Source organism: Canis lupus, chromosome 19 (assembly GCF_011100685.1).
Source record: "Canis lupus familiaris isolate Mischka breed German Shepherd chromosome 19, alternate assembly UU_Cfam_GSD_1.0, whole genome shotgun sequence".
Classification (NCBI taxonomy): domain Eukaryota; kingdom Metazoa; phylum Chordata; class Mammalia; order Carnivora; family Canidae; genus Canis; species Canis lupus.
The window spans coordinates 20,803,048-20,828,761 of NC_049240.1; the positions used below are offsets into that span (position 1 = coordinate 20,803,048).

At 39.4% G+C, this 25,714-nt stretch overlaps 1 protein-coding gene across 4 annotated transcripts in view; it reads left to right on the plus strand.

The window, feature by feature from the left end:
* LOC119864445 (rho GTPase-activating protein 20-like) overlaps positions 1–25,714 on the plus strand; it is a 136,605-nt gene that overhangs the window by 109,079 nt on the left and 1,812 nt on the right. The window contains exon 40 of one of the 4 annotated variants that reach the window (XR_005373976.1): positions 7,018–9,337. The exons of 1 other annotated variant lie outside the window; for it this stretch is intronic. The gene's annotated coding sequence lies outside the window, so the exon portion shown is untranslated. Of the gene's footprint in view, positions 1–7,017; positions 9,381–24,793; positions 24,908–25,714 lie in introns of those variants that run through there. 2 more of the 4 variants (XM_038564781.1, XM_038564779.1) reach the window with 2 other exon arrangements.

Genomic DNA, 25,714 nt, shown 5'->3' on the forward strand with positions numbered 1-25,714 from the left:
CTATACCTCTCAAATTTATTTTTAATATTTTAGTTTGTTGATAAAACCATTACAGTTTATGATTTTCCTTGTGAAGTCTTTTTTAACCTAGTCATTATTTAAGCTTTTGGTTTTTTTTTTTTTTCAGATTTTCTAACCTGTAGGATTTTAATTACTAGCTGTAATAGTTAATTTCTAATTAAACTGCACTGTAATCAGATAATATGGTTTGAATAACTATGACTCTTTGTGACTGAGAGTGTACAGTTAATTTTATAAATATTTAAAATGTTGCATGCACGCTTTAGAAGAATGTGTATTCTCTATTGTATTCTCTTTTGAGTGCAGGGATATGGAAACTCACAATTATGTCATACGTGTTACTCAAATTCTCTATATATTCTCCAAATGTGCAGTTTCTGAGAGAGGTGTTAAATTTTGCCATTATGCTTCTGTGAGCTTTTTTTAAAATTTTTATTTATTTGTAATAATCACAGAGAGAGAGAGAGAGAGAGAGAGGCAGAGACATAGGCAGAGGGAGAAGCAGGCTCCATGCACCGGGAGCCCAATGTGGGACTCGATCCCGGGTCTCCAGGATCGCACCCTGGGCCAAAGGCAGGCGCCAAACCACTGTGCCCCCCAGGGATCCCTCTGTGAGCTTTTCACTTTTATTTTGTAATTCTGAGTTTTCGTAGTTGCTGGCTTTTGGTGTTTTATGGTTTATGTCTATATTATTAGGCACATACAAATTTATAATTTCTATAGCCTTTTCATGAATTATAAATTATAACTTATTTGCTTTATTCGCATTAATGCTTCAACTTCATACTCGCCTTTGACAGATATTGTTGCACTAGCTTTTTTTTTTTTTGGTTCATATATGCTTAGTCTATTTCTTTTTTTTCTTTTTATATTTTCTGTTTTAGGTTGTGTGTGTAGATGTGTCCCCTGTAAGCAGCATATAACTGATTTTTTATATCCACACTGATAATTTCTGATATTTATTAAAGCGATTTAATCTATTACATTTATTGTCATTATAGTGTATTTCGAGTTATACTGACAAACCATATTTTGTATTTTTATTTCATCAAAGATTTCTCCTGGTTCCTTTTTTCTTCTTTCCTAAGTTTTGTTAGATTCATAAATCATATTTTTGTATCCTCTGTGTCAATTTTTATTTATATTAGAATTTCTTAGCTATTATGTCTTTGACCACTTTTTCCAATATTCCTCTATTATCTCTTACTAGAATCCATTAAAATTTTATGAAACAATGATTCTCAAAGAACACTCGATACGAACAACCTTTTCACTTTTCCTCTTTGTACTGCATCCTGGGTAAAATTCTCAGTTCTTTTTTCCAGTTTAATTCCTTAACCTTGGTCATTCTAGAGTCTATTCTTTTACTTTCATATTTTTTCTTTTTTCCACACCTATATGTTTTCTGGGATTACTAATCAGATCTTTTTCCTATTCATACAATTTTATATTTTTTCAATAAAGATCATTTCAGGGGCACATGAGTAGCTCAGTCGGTTGAGTATACAATTCTTGATTTCAGCTCAGGTCATGAGATGGAGCCCCCACATGGGGCTCCTCACTGGGCGGGGAGTCTGCTTGAGATACCTTCTCTCCTTCTCTCCTTCCCTGCTCTCTCTCGCTCATGTGCTCTCCTTTCATTAAATAAAAATCTTTAAAAAGGTCATTTCATTCATTTTCCCCTCTGATTTTGGTACCAAGAAGTAGGTCTTACTGTGAAAAATACCTAAAAATGCCAAAGCAGCTTTAGAACCGGGTAAGGGGGAAGGATGTAGAAGTTTGGAGGGCCACACTGGGAAAAGCCCACATTGCTGTGAAGGAACTATTGGTAGAAATAATAGATGTTGAAGGCGATTCTGGTAAGAGTTCAGAAATAAAAGCAAGAGCTTCAGAGATAGACTCTATCTTCTTAGAGAATACATAACTAATCAGAAACAGATTGTTCGAAATATGGATGTTGAAGATTTTTCTGTGAGATCTCAGATGGAAATAAGGAACGTGTTATTGGAAACCATAAAAAAGGAGAACCTTGTCATGAAATGGCAAAAACTTGTCTTAATGAGTGTTCCAGTATTTTGTGGAAGTTTGAACTTGGAACAATAAAATCAGATATTTATCTGAGTAGATTGCTCAGGAAAGTTTTAAAGGAGCTTGTTTCCTCCTGACTCCTTATACTAAAATGCAAGAAGATAGAAATGAGTTGAAGAAGGTATTAAGCACAGAGAAGTCAGGACTCAAAGATGTGGAAAATTCTCAAGTTTCCTAATTTCTCAGTTTGTCATTTCTGCTCTAGCACTTGTGCTCATGCTCTTGCTACCCCTAGACAGTTCCCTTCTTGTCCTCTTCCCATCCATGTCCGACCTATAGAGTCAGCTTCCCAACAAAGTCTGTCTTGATTTGATCAGCCATGTTGGCATTTTCTCTTGTGAATTTCTGTAGCCTTATAATCATTTTCCTGTGATTTTTGTGACATGTAGTCTTTAAGGCACGTTTCATTTTTTAATTTTACATTTTCTGAAATTGAAATTTCAATTTTACTCTTTTGTCTGTGTATATATCTATATCTTTTTCAGCAATTCTCTGTTTACCCATCAAATGCTTTTTATGGATAACACATATGTAATCCACGGGTTCTAGAATATGAGGAAATAGAAAATGTGACTTCTGAATGGTTCTCAGGTGGTTCTCCATGGCACGTACCAGAGCAGGGCTAGAGCAGTGGGAAATTTAAGCAAATCAGTGGAGCCTTGCTCTGGTCACTCCACAGCCTTGAACAAGCAGCTCAACGCTTTTTTTATACTTTTTGCTTTATTATTTTATTTTTGGGTCTGAGCAAAAAGTTTTGTGAACCCAAAAATATTGGTATAAATGTGTAGTATGTTTTAGCTTTGTCTCTCTTAGGAGAACACAGGCTTCTGCACCCAAAGAGACTGGCACAGTTATGTCTAGATAATTGGGTCAGCTTATTCTTGATTGGTTTGTGTGCAAACATGCAGACTACATCCATAGTCATCACTCCTCTTAATCTTTCAAACATCTCTGAGCCAATCTCCTAAATGTTAGTTCCCTTCTAACATTTTCCTTAAAAAAAATGGTGCCTCAGGCCACCCAGAATGAACACAAATTTTATAGCATTAATAGTTCTTTGCAGACAGCAAATTTTAGATTTCTTTCCAAAGCACATGAATGGATTTTAAGAAAATCTGTAAATGGCTATAATTTAAGAAGAAAGTATTATCCTTAAGAGAACATTATAAATTGGAGGGCAAAACAACCACAACTTTTATCTAGAAACTTGTTATCTTCTACCTCTGCCCCTTCTCCTGCATGCTCTCAATCAATCAATCAATAAAATCTTTATTTCAAACAGGAAATGGGCTCACACAATTGTGGAGTCTGGCAAGTCTCAAATCTTTGTGTATTGTGAAAGAGAGTGGTCTAGTTTCATTCTTCTGCATGTGGATGTCCAATTTTCCCAGCACCATTTATTGAAGAGACTGTCTTTCTTCCAATGGATAGTCTTTCCTAATTTATCGAATATTAGTTGGCCATAAAGTTCAGGGTCCACTTCTGGGTTCTCTATTCTGTTCCATTGAAGTATGTATCCAGGTTTTTTTTTATGTGTCTGCTTTTGTGCCGGTACCACACTGTCTTGATGACCACAGCTTTGTAGTACAACCTGAAATCTGGCATTGTGATGCCCCCAGATATGTTTTTTTTTTTTAATTCCCCTGGCTATTCAGGGTCTTTTCTGATTCCACACAAATCATAAAATAATTTGTTTTAACTCTCTGAAGAAAGTCCATGGTATTTTGATAGGGATTTCTGGGCATTGATTTTGTATCCTGCCACGCTACCCAATTGCTGTATGAGATCTAACAATCTTGGGGTGGAGGCTTTTGGGTTTTCTATGTAGAGTATGATGTCATCAGCAAAGAGGGAGAGTTTGACTTCTTCTTTGTCAATTTGAATGCCTTTAATGCCTTTTTTTTGTCTGATTGCTGAGGCTAGGACTTCCAATACTATGTTGAATAGCAGTGGTGAGAGTGGACATCCCTGTCTGGTTCCGGATCTTAGGGGAAAGGCTCCCAGTGCCTCCCCATGGAGAATGATATTTGCTGTGGGCTTTTCGTAAATGGCTTTTAAGATGTCGAGGAAAGTTCCCTCTATCCCTACACTCTGAAGAATTTTGATCAGGAATGGATGCTGTATTTTGTCAAATGCTTTCTCTGCATCTAATGAGAGGATCCTATGGTTCTTGGTTTTTCTCTTGCTGATATGATGAATCACATTGTTTGTTTTACGAGTGTTGAACCAGCCTTGCGTCCCGGGGATAAATCCTACTTGGTCGTGGTGAATAATTTTCTTAACGTGCTGTTGGATCCTATTAGCTAGCATCTTGTTGAGAATTTTTGCATCCATGTTCATCAGGGATATTGGTCTGTAATTCTCCTTTTTGGTGGGGTCTTTTCTGGTTTTGGAATTAAGGTGATGCTGGCCTCATAGAACGAACTTGGAAGTACTCCATCTCTTTCTATCTTTCCAAACAGCTTTAGTAGAATAGGTATGATTTCTTCTTTAAACATTTGATAGAATTCCCCTGGGAAGCCATCTGGCCCTGGACTCTTGTGTCTTGGGAGGTTTTTTTTCCATGTCTTTGTGTCTTCCTCAATTTCTTTCAGAAGTGTTCTATAGTTTTTAGGGTATAGATCCTTTACCTCTTTGGTTAGGTTTCTTCCTAGGTATCTTATGCTTTTGGGTGCAATTGTAAATGGAATTGACTCCTTAATTTCTCTTTCTTCAGTCTCATTGTTAGTGTATAGAAATGTCATTGATTTCTGGGCATTGATTTTGTATCCTGTCACGCTGCCAAATTGCTGTATGAGTTCTAGCAATCTTGGGGTGGAGGCGTGTGGGAAATATCAGAAAGTGAGACAGAACATAAAGACTCCTAACTCTGGGAAACGAACTAGGGGTGGTGGAAGGGGAGGTGGGCGGGGGTTGATGGTGAATGTGTGATGGGCACTCAGGGGGGCACTTGACGGGATGAGCACTGGCTGTTATTCTGTATGTTGGTAAATTGAACACCAATAAAAAATACATTTATTATAAAAATAAAAAAATTAAAAAAAAACTTCTGATGTAAAATAGAGCAAAAATGCTCTGGGAACACAATATGCTCTCTAATCGCTTGTCTATAAAATAGCCACTGTGTTCTCTGTGACATAATCTTATTCTAAAGTTTCTTGGCCTGTCGAGATTGATAATTTACCTAAGTAAAATAGTTGAGGTATACTTTTTTTTTTCCTGTGAAGAGTACCTGTTTCCTAGGATCAAATCACATGTTTTCTGTGTAACAGAGTTTTCTTTTTATTCTCTTGTCTTTTCTGTTGACTTTTTTCCATGTCAGATTTTTTTTTGTAAGATACTTTAAAGATTACTGTCTTTGCCTGAGCCCCTCAGAGAAAGATAGCATATATGTTAGTGATTTGTGATTGTTGTTTTTTATTTATGGACTTAGTTTTTTGCCTAATATAGTATCTCATTCCTAGGAATCCTATTAAATTGTTTCCTTGCTGTGTGTCTGATTATTAGCTATTATTAAAACCATCAGAGACCATTTTAGTGGCACCTGGATGGCTCAGTTGGTTAAGCATTTGACTCCTGATTTCACCTCAGGTCATAATCTCATGGATTGTGAGATCCAGCCCTGAGTAGGATTCCACACTCAGCAGGGAATCTGCTTCTCTCCTTCTTGCTCTCCCTCTTCCCCTCCATTTTTTCTCTCTCACAAATAAATAAATAAATCTTTTTTAAAAGGAAAGAAAAGAAACATTTACATTTGTTTGAAACTTCACTTTTTAATACGACCTGATGAATGTGCCATAAATATGAAATTAACTTATATTGCACAGTTCACTCTTTTGAATACACCTGTCATTTTTCTGCTTCACATAAATATCCTTGATTAAAAGATGCTTTATTTTTACCAAGGGAATAATTTAAAAAGTATTATTTTGCTTAAGTCATTGTATCAGCCAACTTTTGCCAAGAAGACTGCTCAAACAAATAACCTTAAAGTCTTAGTGGTTTATAGCAACAAAGATTTAGCTCTTGTCCATGCAAGTGTGGGGTACAGGAGGCTGTGCCTCTTTCCAGCATTTGGTTCCACTTGATGTGTAAAGGAACAACACTTACAAGAGACATGCATTTTTCTGGCAGAAGGGAAAGAACAGTCACCCAAACATGACGACTCTTGAAGCATTCTCTTGGACATGATTCACTTTGCTTCCAGGCACATTTCATGTGTCAATACAAGTCACTTGGTCGAGCCTGATATAGTACACACCTCCTACACACACACACACCACTCTGGGCTAGATCACAACTTGGTACAGTCCCCCCTCCTGGGTTGGGAGTAAATAAATAGGAATGCAATGCTCTGTTACAGTTAGGTCTTTCTTATTTTTTACTAATAAACTTATTTTTTATTGGTGTTCAATTTGCCAACATACAGAATAACACCCAGTGTTCATTTTAAAGATTTTTTGTATTGTTAGGGGAGTATTAATGATATATTTTGTGAATTTTACTGTGGAAATAATTTTTTCCTGATATTTTTCAGCTTTATATTTTGAACTCTGTAGAACTGATGTTAATATACAGGTTGAGGTTGAATTAGGATTTTTGTAAGGAAGAATTAAGTGAAAGGATATTACATATGGAATTCTTACTTCCTACTTCATTATATTTTATTTTCTCCACTGTATAACTTGTCTCCTACTTCTATTGATAATTGAGTAGGAGTTCAAACTTTCCTCATCCATACTGCTATAGTTTCAGTTTGTAACTTTAGGAATTTTGAAGATTATTTCCTACTCTATTGATTAGTCATTAGTCAATTTGGCTGGATAATCTGACACTATCTTCTACCGTTTCAATACACTAAATTATGCCTTTGCCAATTTCATAGTCATATGTTTTTTTTTTTTACAGCACCCACATGTGGACAGCAGTCTGCCAACAAGTAAAGAGAAACCAAGTTAAGTCACAGACAGGTGCAGCTGAAATACCAAATCACCCATTGCCTTTTCTAGAGTTATATTTACTTGTGCACAGTGGGGACTATATTTCCTTACAAAACAAGAGATAGTTACATTTGCTGTTTTGAAATAGCAGAACTGAACCTCAAATGCATGAGATCATGAAATCTTAGTGGGGTATGGTACTTGAAAAGGGACAGTGGGCAAGTTGTCAGAGAAAGTGGAGATTTGTGAGTGATGCTGGATGTTGGAAGGAGATAGGAAATTTGAAAAGTAGATACATCTAGATATCCAGGAGTAAATGTTTTGTGATAGTGATAGAATCAGAAAGAATTAGACTGGAAGGCATTGTGAGTTTATTTGGTCTTAGCTATTGCCACAATACAGAAGCAGTTCCATTGGTAAAAGCTTATCAAATGGTGGCTTACATGATCCTGTGTAATTTCAGAGAAGTCCCCTCCCCCAATCTTCCAAGATTGTGTATTCCACTTTTTCACTGTCATACCCCACTTAAGTGTTTTTCTTAATTCCATACCAACTGTCCTTTTCATAGGGTGAGGTCTGAGAGGGGCAGCAATGATCACATCATCCTGTATATGCATTTCTCTTTAACTTCATTAAAGCTCTTGGGAAAGATGTTATTTCACCTGTGATTGAATCTACTTCTGAAAGGGATGAGATTATAAAGTCTACCTACACTATTTTACAGATTAAGTGAAAGAGTTTCAAAGATGATGAGACTCACCCAAGGTGAAATGGCCCACATGGGAAATCCAAAGCCAGAAGAACAATCTTGTCTCCTAATTAAGTGTTCTTACTTTGTATATGACATATAAGTGGCTATTTCATGAGTATATTAATATCAGATGTACATAACAGAATATAAGTTTTTTTCCTGCTCATAAGATTGAGGTAGCATAGTAAATAATAGGTGTCTGGCCAAAGAAAGGAAATTATTTTGTGAGTCATTGAAAATTAAGCAGAAGAAATAAAAGAAATATATGAGGACAAATTCCCTTTAGCCCTTAAATGCATTGGGTTGTTTTAGCCTCCTTTAAGAAATGTTTTATCCAGGAAAATTGAAAGCTATATAGATGAACTCATTCTATTTCACTCCTGAGTTCACTATGCCAGTTCTTCTCATGGTTCTAGTTCTAGACTGGCTCTAGGATTTGGTAAGTGTGAGCTTTACAATTGTTTATCATCGCTTAGTCTCAATTCCCCCATCGGTAAAATGTGCACAGCTTGGAGGTGTTCTTCTGGGAGATGGACCCAGATTTTTTTGGATTTTTTAATCCAGAATTACTCTTTTAGGTAGGTGCTATTGATCCTATTTTGTAGATAAGGTAATAAATGAAGTTAAGATAACCTTTCCTGAGGATACATTGCTAATAAGTTGTATACCAGAATCCCAAGTCAGGTCTGTCTGATTCCAAGGCAGAGTCTCTCCACCCAGTGTACTTGGAAATGCACTTGACATTTTCATCCATCTCTCAGAAGGTGAAAATCTGATAAAGTACGTGATATTTTTAGAAAATTGCCAAGTGCTATATTGATGTGAGGTATTGTTGTTTCTTTTATGTGTTCTTAGCCACTTATTGGAAAATAGCAGTACGATCCAAGGCATAAATAAGTTTTATATTTTCTGCTTTACGGATGAGGAAATTGAGGCCCATGGGATAAGGAAGGATATCTACATAGGCAGAAAGTAGCAGAGTAGTGTCAGTTCCTAGTCTAGTTCTAAAGCCCATCATCCAGTCTCTCTCCTTATTCCTCTCTAGACCTGAGTTTTTATTCTGGCATAGGGGCTGATTCCATCACTATGTACTGATCCTGTGTTGGAACTTCCCAATCAGCTAAGACACTCTAGCGAGGTAAGAGTAGGTTACTAATATGGAAAGAGGTAATGACATTGATGATAATATTTTTTAAAGACTATATGCATACACATAATCATTCAAACTTCATGACAGTTGGATATAACACTATATGGTGGCCCTTCCATACTTTATGAATTCAGAAACGGTCATCGTGGTGCATTAGGATTTTGGCAGAGCACCCGCCTCAAGAGAATACTCTGCAGCAGCTCTACCATAAGGCACTATGTCCAATTTTCCTGTTGAATCATTCCAGCCAGGTTACTTACTACATTTTTCTGGGCTTGTTCATCTTCATTTCCTAAGTTTGTTAAAAAAAAAACCCTAACAATTAGGATATTCAGAGAAGCTCTTGTATGTGTAAATTTGCCTGTAAATCTGAATTCTGTATGAGATGTTACTACCAAAATGATGAATCTAATAAAACTGTAAGCCACCATGATTTTTTTGTGTCATTCAGAGAAACAGATCAACATTCTCCTGTACTTTACTTATTTGAATAGATTATCAGTCCAAAGGAAGAGCTTTGCAAGTAGTTTGTTACTAAAATGATTTATTTTTTGGTTGGGAATTATAAATGACTCTGTGTAGATTTGTTGAAGAATAGTAGTTAATTTTAAAAATGGCTGAATTTGGGTTATCCGGGTGGCTCATTTGGTTAAGCTTCTGCCTTCAACTCAGGTCAAGATCCCAAGGTCCTGGGATCAAACAACACATGAGTTCTCTGCTCAACAGGGAGTCTGCTTCTCCTTCTCCCTCTGCTCACCCCCAGCTCATGCTTGTTCTCTCTTGTTCTTTCCATCTCAAATAAATAAATAAAATCTTTTTTTAAAAATGAGTTGATTAATATTCTTTGGCACATGAGTGAAGGACCACATGAAAATATGTTGAAATATACAGAGAAGATATAGATTCAAAGCAAAAATCTGTAGTTAGTGTTTTATTTTGAACCTTAAGAAGAATTATTATTATTTTTCAACAGGAAATTTTCCTTTCTCTCTTTTTTAAAGATTTTACTTACTTATTCATGAGAGACACACAGAGAGAGGCAGAGACATAGGCAGAGGGAGAAACCGGCTCCATGCAGAGAGCCCAATGCAGGAGTCGATCCCAGGACTCCAGGATCATGCCCTAAGCTAAAGACAGACACTCAACCACTGCTGAGCCACCCAGGCATCCCAAGAATTATCATTAAATAGAGTAACATCTGTGAATGCTTGAGGGAAAACTGTAGTACCCTGGACTCACCCTTAAACCTTTTACTCTCATACTGCATGTACATTCTGTCAGGAAATAGCATCTGCTTTCTCTTCAGATCATACTGATTACTTCTCCCCATCTCCACTATTCCCCTGTCATAATATTCCCAAGTCATCACTATCTGTGACCTGGCTTATTGTAATAGCCTACTACCAAAGTCAAGTAAAGGAAAATATCAGTAAACTTTTATTTATTTATTTATTTATTTATTTATTTATTTATTTATTTATTTATTTAGGAAACTTTTATTAATAAGTGTTTTTCTTCTATAGACACAAGCATTTTAATATGCTTTTTTTTACTATTCATTATTTGTCAAATGTTGAGCAACTGTATGAGTACAGCTACTGCTGTGGGCAACACATGGTAATTCTTGTTTGTTGCCTTGAGGAAATTATCTTTGGGAAAATGATATAAACACATATTAGAATCTCACTGATCATATGAATTAAATGACAAAAAAACACTGAAATGGATTATAAGTAACCAATAAAATTAAGACATTTTATATAGAAAAACTCCTGGAACCTACATGCATTTAGTAGATTAGATATGGAGAAGGATACAAATGAACTGTGCCTCAGATGATGATGATGATGAAGCGTTGTAAGAGAGGCCAGGTGGCATCTTTGCAGTTGTACTAAGGCAGGAACGAGTCCAGTGTTTTTGAGAGGAAGTATACCAATTGGACTGAAAAATAAGATGTAGGTTCTTTTGAAGGATATTTGAAGATGAGAGGACAAACTGAGTTCAGATTATGGGAGTCTATTTGATAAGCTGTTGAAGCCATATTTGGGTTATGGCTGGTTCTGCCTATTGAGAGTCCTGAGCTGGGACTAGAGATTGGGGGATGCACCCAGTAAATATTATTGGTAGGAAATCATAAGTAGAGTTAAGAATGTGGTTTTGGAGAACATGATGGGTATAATTAGGGTAACCAAAAATTCTGTTTTGCTCAGAACTCTTTTTAGTTTTAACTCTGAAAGCCCCGTGATCTGGGAAACTCTTCAGTTGCAGACAAAGCAGATGGCTGGTCACTTTAGATATAGTTCAGACAAGTGGTTGGGATCAGAGGTTCAAACCAGAGTGATGCATTAGTATGTTAACAAGTGAACAGTGCGTGACAACAGAAATCCAAAGCAATTCAGAGTTCTGGGAGGCAGTCGGTGGAATTGAATTATATTTTGGCTGAGATCAATTTGGCCAAATGAAATTTAGTCAAAAGCAGCATTGTCAGAGCAACTTTATTTGACAGTTGTGTTGAAATAAATTTGAAAATAAAATGAATATTTTAACCACAGGCTTTCAAGCTTTACATAATAATACTACTACTACTACTAATAATAATATAATAATAATAATTAGTAATAATAATAGCGACTACCATTCACAAATGCTCATCATGTGCCAAGCACCTTATTCCTTAAAATCAGTCTATGAGATAAGCACTGTTATTTTCTCCATCTTGCAAATGAAGAAACTGGTGGTTTGAGAGATGAAGCTGTTTGCAGTTACACAGCCAATTAATCATAGAAAGAGACATTGAACCCTAGTCCACCCAAAGCCTGTGCTGTTTAGTCACTAAGTGGTACCACTGCTCGGCATCAAGTTTATTTATTTATCAAGGTCTGTTTATTATTTATTATTTTTTTACTGCAAAAATAACACATGTTAATTCTAGAAAAATTATAACATATGGACTAACAGAAGAACATGGTAAAATATGTACAATTGCTTTTACTTAGAAATAGGCTCTGCTATTTGCAAATGACATATCAGATAAAGGACTAGTATCTAAGATCTATAAATAACTTAGTAAACTCAACACCCAAGAAACAAAAAATCCAATCATGAAATGGGTAGAAGACATGAACAGAAATTTCACCAAAGAAGACATACACATGGCCAAAAAGCACATGAGAAAATGCTCCGCATCATTTGCCATCAGGGAAATACAAATCAAAACCACAATGAGATACCACCTCACACCAGTGAGAATGGTGAAAATCAACAAGGCAAGAAACAACAAATGTTGGAGCGGATGAGGAAAAAGGGGAATCCTCTCTTTTTTTTTAAATTTTATTTATTTGTTCATGGGAGATACAGAAAGAGGCAGAGACGTAAGCAGAGGGAGAAATAGGCTCAATGCAGGGAGCCTGATATGAGACTCATCCCAGGACCTTGGGATCATGCCCTGAGCCAAAAGCAGACGCTCAACCACTGACCCACCCAGACATCCCTAAAAGGGGAATCCTCTTACACTGTTGGTGGGAATGCAAGCTGGTACAGCCACTCTGGAAAACAGTGTGGAGGTTCCTCACAAAGTTAAAAATAGAGCTACCCTATAACCCAACAATTGCACTACTGGGTATTTATCCCAAAAATACAGATGCAGTGAAATGCTGGGACACCTGTACCCCAATGTTTATAGCAGGAATGTCCACAATAGCCAAACTGTGGAAGGAGCCATGGTGTCCTTCGACAGATGAATGGATAAAGAAGATGTATATATAGAGAATGGAATATTACTCCGCCATCAGAAAGGACAAATACCCACCATTTGCTTTGATGTGGATGACACTGGAGGGTATTATGCTGAGTGAAGTAAGTCAATCGGAGGAGGACAACCATTATATGGTTTCACTCATATGGGGAATATCAGAAATAATGAGAGGGATTATAAGGGAAAGGGGGGGACCTGAGTGGGAAAATTTAGAGAGGGGGACAAACCATGAGAGACTCCTAACCCTGGGAAATGAACAAAGTGTTGTGGAAGGGGAGACGGGGAGGAGGCTGGGGTAACTGGGTGATGGGCACTGAGGAGGGCACTTGATGGGATGAGCACTGGGTGTTATACTGTATGTCCGCAAATCGAACTTCAATAAAGCAAACAAGCAAGGTCTGTTAACGTGTTTGATATCTTTTTCTTTTGGGAGCACATTGATAGGTATATATCTATACACACTGAGATATATATGTATATATATAGCACAATGATATACATGACATACATATATATTTTTTCCTCTAAAATTACATTTGAGGCTCTCGGAGGGGGCAGGAGATTCCAGTTACACACCCGCCAGGCTCCCAGCCCCCCACTCTTCTTGGCCATTTTGGGAAAATAAGGCTCAGAGTCGTCTGAGGTCAGAAGAAAGGGGTGCCAGCCTCACCCACAGCAGAGAAGAGAGGACAGAAGGATCTGAGATCCCTCTGAGGGCCAGGCCTGGGGCAACGGGTAGGGGCACCAGTTTTGCTGGGTTTCCAGTTTGAAAGGCAAGGGGCTCACCACCACGCCAGAGCCCGCCTGGAGAAGACAGATATTAGTAGAAGGGTGTGGGCAGGGCGGGGCTGGGGCGCTGGGCAGCGGCCAGTACTCTCAGAGCTGGCTGGCTCGATGTCTCAGCGCAGGCCTTCAGGACCCCTGCATGGCCCCCCTTCAGGTAGCGCCCACTAACCTTGATGGCCACTTTGTTGTAGTCACAGAATTTGAAGAAGTCCACGGGGGTGTCGCTGCTGCTGGCGACCGATGAGTCACTTGCCTGTGGAGTCTTTGATGTTGTAGGCACCATCATTGAACTCCAGCTGGAGGACATCGTAGCTGGAGCGGTTGGCATCCAGGGTGCCTGTGACGGCAACCAATGAAGCCATGCTCTCCACGGAACACGATGACGGGACGGTTGATGAGCTTCATGAGGAAAAGCTCCGATCCCCTGCTCTCTCCACCAAGGCAGCCAGCTGCCGTTCTTCTTGGCTGTCACAAACTTGCACGGACACACGCAGTGTGATCCGCCGATCACGCCACTCGATGTCAAAATAGCAGCTGGCATTCTTGGTGGAGGCAGTGGATTGCACGCCTCCCGTGGCTGTCAGCGTCCAGTACGTCCCCGTGTGAGAGCCTCTGTCCCCCACTTCCCAGGAACTGTACCATCGGACCCCTCCTGGTGCACCTTCCCTGTGTCTGGCGAAGGCCGCGGGAAGGAGGGGGTGCAGCCAGCAAGTGCCTGCTGCTTGCTCCTGTGCACCAAGCAGGCTCACCCTCCGCACAGCCCGCTCTGGCCTGGGGCTCTGCTCTCTCTCCTTTCATCCAGGCCTGACTGGAATCAGAAAATGACCAAATCAGTATTTTTTTAAACGAAGCATTATTGCTGGAAGCACCCAGGCAAGCCTCGTGGTAGCCGTGAATGATTTTCAAGGGGTCCTGTGGGGGAATCTTGAAGCAGCATCTCCAGGAGTTGGTGCTCTCCTTGTCTGCTAGTTGGGGGGAGGTGCAGGATGTTCCCCTGAATCCAGAACCTGCCCCTACCTCCCCAGGAGGCTTTCGCTGGCCCCCTCCTTCCTGCCTGCCTATGCTTCTGTCCCCATCTGGTGGTGCTGAGCTCCCTCGCCACCTAAGCCAGAACCTCCCGGTGTGATCGGTGCTCCCTGTCCGACCAGACTCCTCGGGTCTCGGGGTGGGATGAAGCTAGGCGTCACCCTCCACCGGGAGCCCCATCGGGAAACCGCAGGCCCCTGGCTCCCAGCCCTGCCCCTGCCAGCCCCCCTACCAGTTCATCTCTGCCATGTATCTCACTCTGGGTGTCTTGGTCTTTTATGTTTTGTGTGATTTGTATAACTAAATGCCCATGATAGTAGCTTCAGACTGGAAAAGCAAAATAAAATAATGCGAGTGTATGCCCCCCCAAAAATTACATTTGATACTTTTTAAAACCATTTTTTAAGCATTTAATTTATTGCAACTTCTCTTGTTGGACATTTGGACTACTGCAGCTTTTTGATACTCCAAACAGCTTACAGTAAAAAGTAATTAGCTGAAAATGATATACAAATAAAGCAAAATGAATTAAGACTGAAATACAGGGGATCCCTGGGTGGCTCAGCAGTTTAGCGCACCTGACTTTGGCCCAGGGTGCAATCCTGAAGTCCCGGGATCGAGTCTCACGTCAGGCTCCCTGCATGGAACCTGCTTCTCCCTCTGCCTGTGTCTCTGCCTCTCAATGTCTATCGTGAATAAATAAATAAAATCTTTAAAAAAAAGACTGAAAAACAAAAAATTCAGAATGATGGATGATATAATGCAAGAGACAGATAACGTAAAACCACTTGTTCTATGTTGTATTCTGATTACCAACACAATGAAAACCACTGGTTGAAGAATATTTGCTTTTCGGGTGCCTGGGTGGCTCATTCCATAAAGCATGGGACTCTTGGTATTGGCTCAAGTAATGGTCTCAGGGTCGTGAGATTGGCCCCCCCTCCTATGGTGCTGCTAGCTCAGCGGGGAGTCTGCTTGAAGATGCCCTCCCTTCTGCCCTCTACTCCTTCTGACTCCCACTCATGCTCGCTTTCTCTCTCTTCCTCTAAAAGAAATAACTTTTTTAGAAAAAGAATATTTGCTTTTTGAAAGATCATGTCAGCCTTCTTTCAGCTAAGGCATTTTTATTTTTTTTATTTCTTAAAGATTTTATATATTTATTCATGAGAGACACAGAGAGAGAGGCAGAGACACAGGCAGAGGGAGAAGCAGGCTCCATGCAGGGAGCCGGATGTGGAGCTCGATCCTGGAACTCCGGGATCATGCCCTGAGCCAAAGGCAAATGCTCAACCACTGACCACCCAGGCGTCCCAGCTAAGGCACTTTTTAAAAAGACTTTATTTATTTGAGAGAGAGAGATTAAGCAGGGGGAGGAGCAGAATGGGGGAGGGGGTCAGCCTGACTCTGCTGAGCACAGAGCTTGACAGGAGAACCTAATCTCAGGACCCTGCGATTGTAACCTGAGTGCAAACCAAGAGTCTGATGTTCAACTGACTGAGCCACCCTGAGTGCCCCCAGCTCAAGCATTTTCAACAGAATCACCTGGAGCCCATAGCAGGAACCATAAGCAGGACCCCAGACTCCAGGCAGAGTTTAGGAAGGGGTTAACTCCTAAAATGTAAATGTAAAGGGTGACTTTCTCTAATGGAGGGAACTATGTTCGGGAGAATGAGCCACAAACCTGGTGACCAGAAACTGATAGCTAGAATAAGAGAGGTAAATGTCAGGATCAGAATACGAAAGTAGTCACCAGAGCTGGAATACCAGGGCAGAGCCATGCTAATGACAATGGGGAGTTGCTGAGTTCCCAGGAGATTGGGTCAATACCCTTTATTTTTTTCTGAAGATTTATTTATTTATTTATTTATTCATTTATTTATTTATTATTTATTTATTTATTTATTTATTTATTTATTTTAGACACAGAGAAAGAAAGAGAGCAAGGAGAGAGAGAGAGAGAGAGAGAGAGAGAGGCAGAGACACAGGCAGAGGGAGAAGCAGGCTTCATGCCAGGAGCCCGATGCGGAACTCGATCCTGGGATCATGCCCTGGGCCAAAGGCAGGTGCCAAACCGCGGAGCCACCCAGGGATCCTCAGGTCAACCCCCTTTAAATTCTTGCCAAAGGGCACAGAATTTGGCCTGGGGGTGAGTCTACACGTGAGGAATATTGCCCCAAGAGCTCAAAAGAGCTCCAGGATTAGGAATCTGGCAGGTTCTGACAATGGGAAATTTTGAAGGAGAACAATATAGTGAAGAGTTATTATGTGATTAAACTAGAGAAGTTTAGGGATATTTCTGAAAACTATTGTGGTAGTGAATGAAGGGGGAGATTTTGGGCAGTGGTAGGAATTATATTTAGAAAGGTACCTAGAGATTTCTATTAAATAAATAGAGTGGAGAAATACCTGTAATGACATTTCTCTTCTTACCATATCTTGGCAAACAGACAAAACATGTGGTTGGACCTTGGTGGCTATAATGCTATTATTACTCTAAGTTCAGGTTTTAACTGGTACATTAAAATTTTCTTTTGTTACGGAGCCCCTAAATAGGCATGCTGTGTCTGTCTTATGATTGCAGTTTAAGTTAATGTTACCATGTTTTTTTTTTTTTTAGGTGTTTTTTTTTATTTTTTTTTAATTTATTTATGATAGGCACACAGTGAGAGAGAGAGAGAGAGAGAGAGAGGCAGAGACACAGGCAGAGAGAGAAGCAGGCTCCATGCACCGGGAGCCCGACGTGGGAATCAATCCTGGGTCTCCAGGATCGCGCCCTGGGCCAAAGGCAGGCGCCAAACCGCTGCGCCACCCAGGGATCCCTGTTACCATGTTTTAAAATTAAAACTTATTATCTTTTCTTGCTGCTATGAAGGCCATCAGGAATCTAATGATTAATATTCTGGAAAGACATTTCAATTGAATTTCTTGGGTATTGATCAGATAAGTATTAAGATTTATGATTGTCTTCTGAAATTTTCATTAGGTGAGTCCTTTGTTGCTTTGGGTAACTCTTAGGAAGTGGTTTCCAAACCCTGGAAATTACCACTTTGAGTTAATTTAGAAAGAGACGTCTCTTTTGCTGAGTGTGTTGTTTTTTGTGTATTTTTTTTGCACAAAAAAGTAACAATTGTATAGAAGTTAATTACCTTCTTAATTACAAATAACTTTATAGTTTCTGGAGGTTTGGAATTAAAACACTTCCAAGGATGTTTAACTATTAGAGGAACATCCGTTAATTAACTGTAGCTGATGGTTAGATTTGCTTCAGTGCTTTGAACTTTTGCATCAAGCCTTTCTTGCCCAGAAATGATGACTATGATCATCATTTCTGTCTCTTCCTGGAATTTTCTAATATATATTGTTTTAAAAATTACAACAATTCTGTTCATTGTAAAAACCAAAACAAAAAACCCTAAAATTGTATTGAATACAGACTACTTTTTCTCCCAGCCTCCAAATGATAACTGTTAACAGTCTGATTCATATTTTTACAACTTTTCACAAGGATTCTGCTTATGTACACACACACACACACACACACACACACACACACTATACGTTCCTCTTCCTCCCCTCTCCCTTCTCCCACTCACCTTACCTCTTCCCCCTCCTCTGTCTCCTCCTCCTTCACAGGAGTGTGGAGTGTGGTGATAATGCCAAGGGAGAGAAGGCTTTGTTCTGTGTTCTCTCCCTTATTGAATCTCACTCCTTAGTGGAGCTTACTGTCCTTGTCCTTTCCTCCCCTTGCCTACCACCAAGGTTCAAAAAATTCAGGCTATGCTTTGCTTCTCTTTATCCTCAGCAGCCAGACAAGGAACTCCCAGAACAAATCCTCAACTATGTAAAAGACAGCCGTTCTGGGTGTTTCTCTTGGGGACAGCAAGCTAAGCAGCCCCAGTTCTGGCCTCCCTGGTGATTGGCTGAGGGCCCAGCGGGGTTTTGTGTACCAGTTCATTCCAAGTGTGAAGTTTCTCTGGGGTTTCCTTGGGAAGTAGGTTCTTCTTTGTAACCTTTTTCTTGTGTCTGTTATGGGTTGAGATTTCTTCTGCAGTGGTTATCTATCATTTCAACCCTGATTTCTAATCTTCCAGACTTTTCTAAAATTTTTTCATGTGTTGATAATGGAGCTTCTTTTCTGCTCTCCTGTCATTTCTTTTTTTTTAATTTATGATAGTCACAGAGAGAGAGAGAGAGAGAGAGAGAGAGACAGAGACACAGGAAGAGGGAGAAGCAGGCTCCATGCACCGGGAGCGTGATGTGGGATTCGATCCCGGGTCTCCAGGATCGCAACCCTGAGCCAAAGGCAGGCGCAAAACTGCTATGCCATCCAGGGATGCCTCTCCTGTCATTTAAGTGGAATGTAGGTACACATGATGATTCAGTCAATTCCTTGAACCTCTCAGGTGCCTGATCTTTTTTTCTCTTTCTGGACCAGGGTTTTGGAAATTCTTTTAAGGTTTGTTTGTAGTTCCCCTGTCTTATAACATGAAAGTTCTAGCTTAATTTAAATATTCCAGTTTAAACGTAATATTAATCATAATTAGATCACCGATACCATATTGTTCTCTAGATGCAGAAATGACACGATTACTTAATAAACTTCTTTTTGCTGCATTTACAGGCCTCCACAAGATGTTATTGCATTGGACAAATTAATGATGTGGAATTCACTCTTAGAAACTTAGATAATTAGCCTTTCCTTTGATATATATGAATGTCACTATTTGTAATATATATTTTATGTATATTTTATGTATATGTATTTTATTTGCCAGGTAACTGAATATTGTCAGTTTCCTTTTCAGTATCTACATCAGTTGGAAAAGTAAAAAAAAAAAAACAAAAAAAACCATAGTAACTTTGAACTGGCACGTGGTACTCAATGTATCTTAAAATGATTTTTTCTTAATCACTATTAGAAACAAATGAATAGGGATCCCTGGGTGGCGCAGCAGTTTGGCGCCTGCCTTTGGCCCAGGGCGCGATCCTAGGAGACACGGGATCGAATCCCACATCGGGCTTCTGGTGCATGGAGCCTGCTTCTCCTTCTGCCTGTGTCTCTGCCTCTCTCCCTCTCTCTGTGACTAAAATAAATAAATAAATAAATAAATAAATAAATAAATAAATAAATGAAACAAATGAATAGGGCACCCTGGGTGGCTCAGCAATTTAGCATCTGCCTTTGGCTGGGGCCTGATCATGGAGACCCAGGATCAAGTCTCTCATTGGGATCCCTGCATGGAAAGCCATAAACTACCAGAACTGGAACAGGACGAAATAGCAAATCTGAACAGGCCAATAACCAGGGAGGAAATTGAAGCAGTCATCAAAAACCTCCCAAGACACAAAAGTCCAGGGCCAGATGGCTTCCCTGGGGAATTCTATCAAACGTTTAAAGAAGAAACCATACCTATTCTACTAAAGCTGTTTGGAAAGATAGAGATAGAGTACTTCCAAACTCGTTCTATGAGGCCAGCATCACCTTAATTCCAAAACCAGACAAAGACCCCATCAAAAAGGAGAATTATAGACCAATATCCCTGATGAACATGGATGCAACAATTCTCAACAAGATACTAGCCAATAGGATACAACAGTACATTAAGAGGATTATTCACCATGATCAAGTAGGATTTATACCTGGGATGCAAGGCTGGTTCAACACTGATAAAACAATCAATGTGATTCATCATATCAGCAAGTGAAAAAACAAGAACCATAGGATCCTCTCAATAGACGCAGAGAAAGCATGTGACAAAATAGAGCACCCATTCCTGATCAAATCTCTTCAGAGTGTAGGGATAGAGGGAACATTCCTCAACATCTTAAAAGACATCTACGAAAAGCCCACAGCAAATATCATTCTCAATGGGGAAGCACTGGGAGCCTTTCCCCTAACATCAGGAACCAGACAGGGATGTCCACTCTCACCACTGCTATTCAACATAGTACTGGAAGTCCTAGCCTCAGCAATCAGACAACAAAAAGACATTAAAGGCATTCAAATTGGCAAACAAGAAGTCAAACTCTCCCTCCTCACCAATGACATGATATTCTTCATAGAAAACCCAAAAGCCTCCACCCCAAGATTGCTAGCACTCGTACAACAATTTGGCAGTGTGGCAGGATACAAAATCAATGCCCAGAAGTCAGTGGCATTTCTATACACTAACAATGAGACTGAAGAAAGATAAATTAAGGAGTCCATCCCATTTACAATTGCACCCAAAAGCATAAGATACCTAGGAAGAAACCTAACCAAAGAGGTAAAGGACCTATACCCTAAAAACCATAGAACACTTCTGAAAGAAATTGAGGAAGACACAAAGAGATGGAAAAATATTCCATGCTCATGGATTGGCAGAATTAAGATTGTGAAAATGTCAATGTTACCCGGGGCAATTTACACGTTTAATGCAATCCCTATCAAAATTCCACGGACTTTCTTCAGAGAGTTAGAACAAATTATTTTATGATTTGTGTGGAATCAGAAAAGACCCCGAATAGCCAGGGGAATTTTAAAAAAGAAAACCATATCTGGGGGCATCACAATGCCAGATTTCAGGTTGTTCTACAAAGCTGTGGTCATCAAGACAGTGTGGTACTGGCACAAACACAGACACATAGTTCAATGGAACAGAATAGAGAACCCAGAAGTGGACCCTGAGCTTTATGGTCGACTAATATTCGATAAAGGAGGAAAGATTATCCATTGGAAGAAAGACAGTCTCTCCAATAAATGGTGCTGGGAAAATTGGACATCCACATGCAGAAGAATGAAACTAGACCACTCTCTTTCACCACAGACAAAGATAAACTCAAAATGGATGAAAGATCTAAATGTGAGACAAGATTCCATCAAAATCCTAGAGAAGAACACAGGCAACACCCTTTTTGAACTCGGCCACAATAACTTCTTGCAAGATACATCCACGAAGGCAAAAGAAACAAAAGCAAAAATGAACTATTGGGACTTCATCAAGATAAGAAGCTTTTGCACAGCAAAGGATACAGTCAACAAAACTCAAAGACAACCTACAGAATGGGAGAAGATATTTGCAAATGACATATCAGATAAAGGGCTAGTTTCCAAGATCTATAAAGAACTTCTTAAACTCAACACCAAAGAAACAAACAATCCAATCATGAAATGGGCAAAAGACATGAAGAGAAATCTCACAGAGGAAGACATAGACATGGCCAACATGCACATGAGAAAATGCTCTGCATCACTTGCCATCAGGGAAATACAAATCAAAACCACCATGAGATCCCACCTCACACCAGTGAGAATGGGGAAAATTAACAAGGCAGGAAACAACAAATGTTGGAGAGGATGCGGAGAAAAGGGAACCCTCTTACACTGTTGATGGGAATGTGAACTGGTGCAGCCACTCTGGAAAACTGTGTGGAGGCTCCTCAAAAAGTTAAAAATAGATCTGCCCTATGACCCAGCAATTGCACTGTTGGGGGTTTACCCCAAAGATACAGATGCAATGAAACCCCGGGACACCTGCACCCCGATGTTTATAGCAGCAATGGCCACGATAGCCAAACTGTGGAAGGAGCCTCGGTGTCCATCAAAAGATGAGTGGATAAAGAAGATGTGGTTTATGTATACAATGGAATATTACTCAGCTATTAGAAATGACAAATACCCACCATTTGCTTCAACGTGGATGGAACTGGAGGGTATTATGCTGAGTGAAGTAAGTCAGTCGGAGAAGGACAAACATTATATGTTCTCATTCATGTGGGGAATATAAATAATAGTGAAAGGGAATATAAGGGAAGGGAGAAGAAATGTGTGGGAAATATCAGAAAGGGAGACATAAGGTAAAGACTGCTAACTCTGGGAAACGAACTAAGGGTGGTAGAAGGGGAGGAGGGCGGGGGGTGGGAGTGATTGGGTGATGGGCACTGGGGGTTATTCTGTATTTTTGTAAATTGAACACCAATAAAAAAATGAAATATATTTTTCTATCTAGCATCTCGCCAAGAAAACTTGTAGGAAATGAAAAATGTAAATAATGGCACCAATAATGAATGACTCACTCTATCAACTATCCTCTTAAAGACTCATCATATTGTGAATTTATTTACAAGTTTATATTTGGTACCCAGAGTAACAATGTTATATACAATCTTTTCTTTTTCATACAAACCATTTTTAGTCCACCAGTATGAAGGAAAGGGATTTATAGGTTTGTTTTGCTTAATTCATCATTTTTCAATTCTGTAAAATTTTACTCAACTCCTGAAACAAGAGTTCATAGCAGAGATACGTATTTATCTTTCAATTATCACAAACAAGAAACCCCTCTTGGGTATATCTCTAGGTATGATATTTCTATACAGTTTTTTAAAGATTTATCTATTTTAGAGAGAGAATGAGCAGGAGACAGAGAATCTCAAGCAGACTCTACACTTAGTACAGAGCCCAATGTGAGGCTTGATCCCAAGACCCTGAGATCAGGACTTGAGCTAAAACCAAGACTTGGATGCTTAACCAGCTGTGCCAGCCAGGCGACACCTCTACACAGTCTTTAAAGATGTGTCTTAACATACTAAAATCTGGGCACCTGGGTGGCTCAGGGGTTTAGCATCTGCCTTTGGCTCAGGGCATGACCCCAGGGTAACGGGATCGAGTCCCACATTGGGCTCCCTACATGGAGCCTGCTTCTCCCTCTGCCTGTGTCTCTGCCTGTCTGTCTGGGTCTCTCATGAATAAATAAATAAGATCTTTCTTAAAAACATGAAAATCTTTAAGATTATAAATGTACAGATTATAAATGTATAAATGTATATTCAAATGTACATATGAATACTATGATTATTAAAGTTATTTTTAATCTTTGTTTGAAAAATTTCTAGAACTCGAAATATGCCTTTCAGACATTTTCACATTTAGAGACTATGTCATTTTCCTGTGACGGGCTGTATTGTTGGTTTGCAACCTTGAGGGCTCCCCAGGTGAAATCTGAATGTGGCCCCCACACACAGGGGGCTTGGAGATCCCAGAGAAAGCAACAGAGGATTCCAGATTGGCAGGTGGCTGTTTTAATAAATGAGGGAATATGAGGCTTATCCTAAGTGGCCCCAAGACAAGGAGATTCTCACACCCACCCACGCACTGGGACTTAACAGTTTAGGGGTTCCTGGGTGGCTCAGTCCGTGAAGCATTAGACTCTTGATTTCACGTCAGGTCATGATCTCAGGGTTGTGAGATCGAGCCCCACATCAGGCTCTGTGCATATTTAAAAAAAGTTTATACAGAGGACTTAACTTGGTTTAGTTATTTGCTCTCAACAACATCTTAATTGTCTCAAGAACACCTCACTCTCATCAGACTGCATCCCCAAAAGGGCTGCCGGCACGGCATGAGAATAGTAGTTTGCAGGCACATTTCAAGGACAGGGGAGGGTTTAAGGAGCTTCTTCTCAAGATCTTTGACCTAACATCTGCAAAGATCCTTTCTTCCAAATAAGGTGACAGACGTGTCCTGTTTCCAGAAATATGACGTGGGCATACCTTCAGGGGGAACACCATTTGACACTCCACAGAAACTACACATTATTATTACATAAAAACTGTGCTCCTGTCTCGGGTAAGAGAAATATTGGCCCCTGAAAGATGCCCACATTGTAACCCTTGGAACATATCATATTGCCATGCAAACAGGCTTCTGCAGAAGTGATTCAGTTAAGGATTCTGAGATGGGAAGATTGTCCCGGATTTTCCAGGAAACCCAATATGATCAGAAGAACCAGTGTAAGAGGGAAGCAGGAAGGTCAGAGTGAAGGAGGATGTGGCTACACGGCTGAGGACAGGGGGGCAGGTGCACACACCAAGGACGGAGGGCAGCCTCCGGAACCAGGAAAAGGCAAGGGACAGAATCTTCCCTACAGCATCCGGATAAAACACAGTCCTTGAATTTAACCTTACAAAACCATTTCAGACTTTTTCTTCTAGAGATGCAACTAATACATCTGTATTGTTTTATACCACTAAGTTCCAGGTAATTTGTTACAGAGCATTGGAAATGACACAGGATGCAATGTCTTTCACGGCATATTAACAGTTGTGTGTTTAAGGACAGTCTGACTACCATGGTTTTAATTCACTGCTAGGGCTGCCTGATTTGAGAAAAGGGAAGTCAATTCTATTCTATTTCTACTCAAGGAATTATTTTATGTTAGTTGGGATGTTAACAGAATGTTAACCTGATGTTAACAAAATCAAGAATTTGAATTCTGTTTTGTTTTGTTTTTCCTTAGCTTCGAGATAAGACCTGCCATTGACCCTACAAGAGGATTCCTAACAGATGTTTTACGGGGTCACTCTCAGGAGTCCATGCTCACTCTCAATATAGCCAGGTTTAAAATTCTTATCCCTGTTTAAAACTGTGAGATAAGTAGTTACACTTACCCAAAAATCATCCAAATCGTTAGATAGCTAAATTTAAAAACAATCTATTATCTACTTCAAAATAAGATCTATTAACATAAAAAAAGTCAAGACCCCAGGGCATGCTACCTTTGTATACCTGGCCTTATAGCTTTGATGGCTTGTAGACTTTGGATTTAAATTTCCCTAAAGCAAGAAACCAAGATATTTGGTGGAGAGAAGAGGTGGCAAGAAGTGTAGATATTAATGACCTGGTCTCTCAATTTAATTTTTGTTTGCTGTTATTTTTCTATTCCTATGTTATTTGAAAAGCATGAAAGTTAAATCCGAGTCGATATTCATTTTATAGCTTTTTTACATACATGCCACGTTAAAATTTTGTTTTATGTCTCACAAACTTTAATTTCCATTTTAAAGTTAAAAATCGGTCTCGAAGGTTATCAAAGTATTCAAAAGTATTCAAAAATTATATTTACTGTTATTAGAACATTTCATGTTGTTGCATATATTCTTTTAGCTGTTTGATATCATCCACTTGGCCTCATTATAATAAATGAGAGAAGATAGCTATGGAGCAAGTCTACCTTGTAACTTGGATGATTTCCCCACTTCATTTAATTGACTTTTCCCTACTGCTTTGCTCAGCATCATTTAATACCTTATGCCTAATTCTATTTAGAGTTTACAAATCCATAAAGTGAAAGATTGACTCCAACACTGTTACGACTTTCTAGTTGTGAACAGAACATAAGGTAATATTTTAATAGGCACTTGTTGCCTCAAATATACTT